This window comes from Pinus tabuliformis, chromosome 1_2 (genome assembly GCF_031772625.1).
Source record: "Pinus tabuliformis cultivar Carrire ecotype Pingquan chromosome 1_2, CPIR1, whole genome shotgun sequence".
NCBI classification, from domain to species: domain Eukaryota; kingdom Viridiplantae; phylum Streptophyta; class Pinopsida; order Pinales; family Pinaceae; genus Pinus; species Pinus tabuliformis.
Genome location: NC_142298.1, coordinates 1,291,490,579 through 1,291,498,394, shown reverse-complemented (window position 1 = coordinate 1,291,498,394; position 7,816 = coordinate 1,291,490,579).

Sequence of the window (7,816 nt, the reverse complement as noted above, 5' to 3'; positions counted from 1 at the left end):
CCTTCGCTCGGGCTATCACCAAATTCGCATGAAAGAAGTAGACATTCCAAAGACTGCTTTCTGAACTCATGAAGGCCATTATGAATTCATGGTTATGCCATTTGGTCATTGTAATGTCCCATCCACTTTTCAAAGCCTCATGAACCACCTGATCAAACCATCTCTTAGAAAATTTGTCCTTGTTTTCTTCGATGACATCCTCATCTACAGCCGCACCTAGGCCACACATCTTCAGCATGTAGGTCTGCTCTTGCAACTGCTCTGGAAGAATAAATTATTTATCAAGATGTCCAAGTGCTCTTTTGGCATGGAAGAAGTTGAGTATTTGGGCGACATTGTGGGGCATGAAGGTGTCAGGGTGAACCCCAAAAAGATCCAGGCGATGCAGGATTGGCCTCAACCAAATACCTTGAAGAGCTTGAGAGGATTTTTGGGTCTCATGGGTTACTATCGCAAATTTATCTGCAATTATGGTCACATTGCTAGACGCCTCACTCACCTTCTCAAGAAAAATTCATTTTTCTAGAATGATGAAGCGCAACAGAAATTTATAGCTCTCAAACAAGCCATGTGTTCCACTCCCATATTAGCACTACCCGACTTCACCAAATCTTTTGTGATTGAATGTGATGCTTTAGGTATGGGTATTGGGGCGGTCTTAATGCAGAAGGTTGACCCTTGGCCTTCACTAACCAACAACTAAGTGGGACAAATCTAGGACAATCTACCTATAAGAAGGAGATGATGGCCATCTTACATGCAGTAGATACCTAGCGACCATACTTATGGGGGTAGCGTTTCCAAATCCTCACAGACCATCAAAGCCTTAAATATTTTTTGGAGCAATGCCTATTGTCGCCACAACAAAATAAATGGCTCACCAAAATGTTGGGATATTATTATGAGATAATTTACAAGAAAGGGCACGAAAATGTCGTAGCAGATGGTTTATCACGCCAATTTGAGGAGGAAAGCACCCTGATTGCAATCTCCCTTCCCATTCCAGAATGGATTGAAGAGGCTTGCAAGGAATGATTTTCAAATCCTTTGCTCTCCCAAATCATTAATCAATTGCAGGCGGATCCAAATTCCACAGCGGGCTACTCTTGGCAGGATGAGATTCTTCTTTACAAGGACAGAGTCATGATATCGCCAACATCCACCCTCAAAAGTTTCATTTTGGCGGAGTTACAGTCATCTCCCACTGCAGGCCATTTAAGCTTTCAGAAGACTTATGCTGGCACTCGATGTTCATTCTTTTGGATAGGCATGAAAAAGGACATTCTTACTTTTGTAGCTGAGTGTGACGTATGTCAGCGCCACAAAGGAGAAACAATCAAATCCCCAGGAACATTATAGCCATTTCCCATCTCGGTCTCAATATGGATGGAGGTTTCTATGGACTTCATTATGGTTCTTCCGAAGTCAGGCAACAAGTCAGTCATCATGGTGGTTGTGGACAGACTTTCTAAGTATGCTCATTTTTGTCTCCTACCCCACCCTTTTACACCGTCTTTGGTGGCTCAATCTTTCATGGACCAGATCCTCAAATTGCATGGCATGCCCACTTCCATTGTGTATAATCGTGACCTGATCTTCACCAGTAACTTCTGGCAGGAACTCTTCAGGCTACAAGGTATCCAACTACAACTCAGTACTTCCTATCATGCCCAAATTGATGGTCAAATTGAAGCAGTCAACAAATGTCTGGAGACCTACATTAGGTGTTTCACTTCAGAAAAGCAACATCTATGGGTATAGTGGTTACCTCTAGCCAAATGGTGGTATAACACTAACTATCATCCCACCACCAAAATGACTCCATATGAAGAAGTTTATGGTCAAATCCCTCCTTCACCTACTTCTTATATCTAGGGATGCTCGAAGGTACAAGTAGTGGATCAACTCCTACAGAACCGCATAACCATGCTGGCCTACCTTAGAGAGAATCTCTGCTAAGCTCAAAAATGCATGAAGCAACACGCATATCAACATCGTTTAGAATGCAAATTTCAAGAAGTGGATCAGGTATTCTCGAGGCTGCAACCATATAAGCAAACATCACTCAAAGACAAGGGTTGTCAGAAATTATCTCCAAATTTCTATGGAATGTATCAAGTACTTCAGCGGATCAGAGAAGTAGCCTACAAGCTAGCTTTGCCACCGACGGCAAAAATCCATCCAGTCTTCCATGTCTCATGCCTCAAGAAAGTGATTGGGAACCATTACCGAATTCAAACTAGTTTACTGGAATTGGGTGTAGAAGGTTCAATCTGGCTCCAACTGGAACAGGTTCTTGACACGCAAGAAAGGCACCTACGCAGCTGCACGATCAAGGAAGTCCTCGTCAAGTGGACAGACACCTCTCCAGAAGATGCAACCTGGGAACCAGCCACTGTCCTTCAACAGTTTCTGCAACTTCAGCCTTGAGGCCAAGGCTATTTTTACGGGGGAGGGTACGTTAGGGTCCAACCCTAACCCCCTTATTTATGTAATAGGGTCGATTCATAGTTATAGTTAAGTAAAGAGTCAATAAAGCCCATATTAATAATTGTAAGTAGTTGACCCACATTTAAAGAAGGGACCATAGTTAGCTGCAAATGGGCCATGGTATTAGATAGATGGTATTAATAAGAACCATGGTATTGACCCATGGTATTACATGTATGAATCCTATATAAAGGATAGAAACTCCCCTCAAGGAGCATCGTGTCTTATTTTGTAATTGAGCCCAGCTCTATTGGAGGTTGCCCCCTCGAAGAGGCAAGTGAACATTGCATTCCTTTCTGAATAATAAAAGGCTTGCTGTTATTTCTTATTGTTCTGTGTTCTGGGTATATTTGAAGGCTGAGTGTGGGAAAAGCCTCTAGAAGGCCACTTGAGACCTCTTAGGATCCATCCACGCCATCCTACATCCTCTCAAGCCCCAAAACTGCCCTTCAACGCCACCTATTCACTTCCACACTCACACACCATAAATTACATGCATGTCAAATTCACATAAAAATCCAAAAATATTTTTTTTGCTTATTTACTTCCAAAAATAGCATAGTTAGATGTTTTTTACTTCCTTGAGTAGGTAATGGCATTCCTTTCATGGTTTTCATAGTGCTTTCTGCAAAAGTAGAATTAGTTGGTTAATTAGGGTTCACTAGGTTTGCTTTACATTTTAGTCTTTCTCCTTTCTGCAGTTAGAATAGCATCTGTAGAGTAATATTTCTTTCCTTTCATTACATATAGAGCTTCTTCTATAATTCATAGAAGTTGGCCTGAGCTCCTAGTGATCTTGCACTGGCCGACCACGTGACAACCTGCAGTGAGAACTAGTACTTGTGCATATAGCACCAACACTTCCAAGTTTGTTACGAACTACTGGGTTGATAAGAGTAAAGTAGGCAGCCCAGGAGTTGCATCATTATTACTGCAATACTAGTGCTGAACACTTTTTGGCGCCGTTGTCGGGGAAGTGTAAGAGTATTCTGTGCTTATTGCTTTCTTCTATTTCCTATTGCAACATTCTGCTAATAGTCTATTTCCTTTTCAATTCTGCAAATTTCATTTTCGAAAAAGTAGGCTAGTCATTTCTTTTCTTTCAAGTTCTGCATTTCCTTTCTTTCCTTTTCAATTATGCAAATTTCCATTTCAGCAAGTTCATTTCAGCTAGTTGCAATTTGTTTTGTTCAATCACAATTTCAATTTCTGCAGGTACTATCAGTGTGGGGAAAGAAAAACCAACCAAAAATATTTCATTTCATGCCTCGTAGGAATAGAGATAGGAAAATTTTTGCCCCACACCCCCACTGCTTCACATAGCCAACCTTCTCTCTTCTTCGGTGGTTGTGATCAATAAGAACCCTTAGGTGAAAAACCATACATATTTGAAGAACCTATAGGGGAAGAAGAAGAAGAAAACATTCCTTTGGAGCAATGGCTGAAAACATAAATGCTAGGGGGAATGGAGAGAAGATAAAGGGTACCTTTCCCATTCGAGAGACCAATTGGGACACCAAAATGAAGAATATAAGCCCTTCCACCCTACCCCATTTCCATGGTCTAACTACATAATATCCTGACACCTTCTTGTTCGAGTTTACTGTCATCTATCGAACTTATGACTATGCAGAAGATGAGAAAAAGTTGAAACTGTTCCCTTCTACTCTCAAGGATGCAGCACTGCATTGGTTCATGAGATTACCTAGCAATAGCATCACAACTTGGGCTCAGATGCAGCAAGCCTTTAACAACAAGTATCGAGACTATTGTAGGTCAAAAGATACTAAAGAAGAAATCTTCTGAATGACTGTAGGAAGTGATGAGTCCCTGGAAGACTATGAAGAGAGGTTCCAAATAAGTTACAAATGGGTCGGGTGTACACTTGACCCTGAGTCTCTGAAGTTGGTCCTGCTCAGGGGAATTTGGGGACGTCTTTTAGACATCCTCCATCTACTGGCCGGGGGAGACATATACCAACTATCCTATGAGGACATAAAGACTATTTTTAGAAACCATTCTAGAGCAGCCAAAAAGAAAGGTTGGGGGAGTCAACACATAGCCAGCACCTCTTCCTCCAACTTGTCCATTAAAGGAGAAGTTAGAAACATGCTGGAAGACTTCAAGTGTGAGATGTTGCAGACTCTTGCCATGCAAATGGATACATTACATATCAAAAGAAAATAAGAGGAAGCAGAGAGGGCTTTGTCCATTTTTTTCCCTAGATGCACTAGGAGGCATCCTAGGAATGAATTCCCATTGAACTCTATAGAGGTTTGTTCAGTCTGTGAAGAAAATCATTCTATAGATAAGTTCCCTTCCTTGCCTGGACTTAACGCTGTATATCAAGGGGCTGAGGGAGTCAATGGAAAACTCTATTACATAAACCAAAGAAGGTTGCATGGACCTAGACCATACCAGCAGAGGATGCAAGGGACATCTCAGGCATACAACCCTAACCAAGTCACCTCCATACCTTCTTGGGGTCCTCCTACTCATCCTTCCTGGCCCATGCCTCCTCCTTGGTCCTTCACATCTTTATATCATGCCAAACCAGCCATCCATTCATTTCAATCCTATGCTCAGCCACAAACTCAGTGGAATGCATCTCATCAGGGATGGAGGCACCAATACAACTCTCTTCCTGCTCCTTTTCCTCCACCACCTGCCCAACCCCAACTGTTACCTTATACTCCACTAAAGCAACCCCAAATTTCTGCTTAGCCAAATCCGAACCTGAACAACAGACAAGCTCAACAAGTGTATAGTGGGGAACCATCATGCCCAACTTATGCTATGGAGATTCAAGAAACTACCTTGAGATCTGTAAAAGTCCTCCTAGATAGCCAGCCTCCACCCAGGGAGGTTGAGGAAGATAAAGAGGAAATCGAACCTAAAGCAAATCCACCCTTTCCTGAGAGACTATCCATGACAGTCCAGCCTACCCCAGAAGAGACTAAACTCCTGGGGGAATTGAAACATTTATGTGTAAAGATACCACTTCTCCAAGCCATAAAAGATGTTCCTATCTACAATAGGTTGATCAAAGGAAAGTGCTTTAGGCATCCAGGAAGGTGCAAGAGAGATGCCCCAACCATCAATGTCATAGGACAACTGTCCGACCTGATGTTGGGGCAGGTAATCTGTCCAAAATATTTGGACCTTGGAAGCCCAGTAGTTGATGTCCACATCAATGGCACAATGATCCCGCATACCTTGATTGATCCAGGAGCTTCCATTAATGTGATAACAAAGGACACAAAGCTCAAACTTAACCTCCAGGGCTCCTTGAGGAAGACCACGACAGTGCTACAGCTAGCAGACCACTCCACAATGACCCCTGAGGGGATTGTGGAAGATGTGATGGTCTCCATTGATTCTTGGGAGTACCTTGCTAATTTCTTAGTTCTCCAGCCAAAGGCAAAGCTCACTGGGTATCCTCTCATTCTAGGAAGACCCTGGTTGGCTACAGTCGATGCCTACATCAGCTGTCGAGCTGGGAACATGACCATAAAGAATGGGCACATGTCCAAGCAGTTAATCCTATATCCTCCTACCCAACCCTTGCTAGAACATGATCTACCTCTCTGGTTGGAGGAGGAAGATGAGGATGAAGTTTATTCTGCACCACTTTGTGCATTAGAAATCACCATGGGGGGAAACAGCAAGATGAGGATGATATGATTGAAAATTTGATTCAGAATCCACCTCCTAGTGTATCACCGTTAGAGGACATAGTAAGAGAAACCCAAAACACTCCTCAACTTATCTCTGTGAAACCAACTCCACTTCTCTCCATGTTAAGAATATAGTGTTCGTCCCAGAAAGAACATTGAAAATAAATCCATCCTTATCCACTTCCCAAGAGAAGGAACTGTGCCGCCTACTGAGAAAACATCTAGATGCCTTCGCCTCGAGTTATAAGGAGATGAAGGGAGTGCACCCTTCAGTATGTACTCATGATATATACATCAAGGAAGATTGCAAACCGGTCAAGCAGCCCCAAAGGAGGATGAATCCAGCACTTAAAGATATTGTTAAGGAAGAACTGCAGAAATTGCTTGATGCAGGATTCATCTATCCCATCTCTGACAGTGAATGGGTCTCTCCTTTGGTGCTAGTGCCAAAGAAAAATGGTAAGTGGAGAATCTGTGTCAACTATCAGGAATTGAACAAAGCCACTAAAAAGGACCATTTTCCTTTACCTTTCATAGATCAAGTGTTAGATGGTCTGGCAGGGAAATTGTTTTTCTCTTTCCTAGATGGGTTTAGCGGGTACAATCAGATTCAAATCAGCCTAGAAGAGCAAGATAAGACCACTTTCACTTGTCCTTGGGGTACCTTTGCATACCGAGTCCTTCCTTTTGGTTTGTGCAATTCTCCAACCACTTTCTAAAGAGCGGTATTGAATATATTTTTCTGAACTAGTTCATGATGCAGTAGAAATATAGATGGATGACTTTACTCCTTATGGCTCTGACTTTTAGGAAGCTTTCTCTATCCTAGGAAAATTTCTAGATAAGTGTATTGAGATGAACCTATCCCTCAGTGTGGAAAAATGTGAATTCTTGATGACTGAAGGGACCGTGCTAGGTCATGCAATATCTCAACAAGGACTGCAGGTGGGCCCCAATAAAATTGCCATCATCCAAAGGGTCCCACCTCCTCAAAAGGTGAGAGATGTCAGAAGTTTCCTAGGCTTAGCTGGATATTACAGAAGATTCATTAAAGACTTTAGCAAGATAGCCTCTCCTTTGTTTGGCCTCCTAGGCAAAGATGTTGAGTTCATATGGTCATAAAACTGTCAAGAAGCCTTAGATACCTTAAAGAGAAAGCTAGTGACTGCCCCAATTCTCAGAGGCCCAAACTGGGCCCTGCCATTTCACATTCATACAGATGCCTCGAACAAAGCAATAGGAGTAGCCTTAGGACAAGTTGATGAAAGGTTACCTTATGCCATATACTTTATAAGCAAGAACTTGTCAAAGGCAGAGTTAAACTATATAGTGTCTAAGAAGGAACTCCTAGCTGTCGTGCATTCCTTAAAAAAATTCAGAAATTATATCACAAGCTATCAAACCTTTATGCACACTGACCATGCTACAATTAGATATTTAATGAACAAATCGAATGTAAATTCTTGCATTATTAGATGGTTGCCTTTACTGTAGAAGTTTGATTTGAGAATTATTGATAAGCCTGGTAAAGAGAATGTTGTTGCTGATGTTTTGTCTAGAGTGAATTTTCCTATAGGTGAAGAATGAATGGTGGATGATCAAATGCCAGATGAACACCTATTTTCTATATCAGTACTCTCTCCATGGTC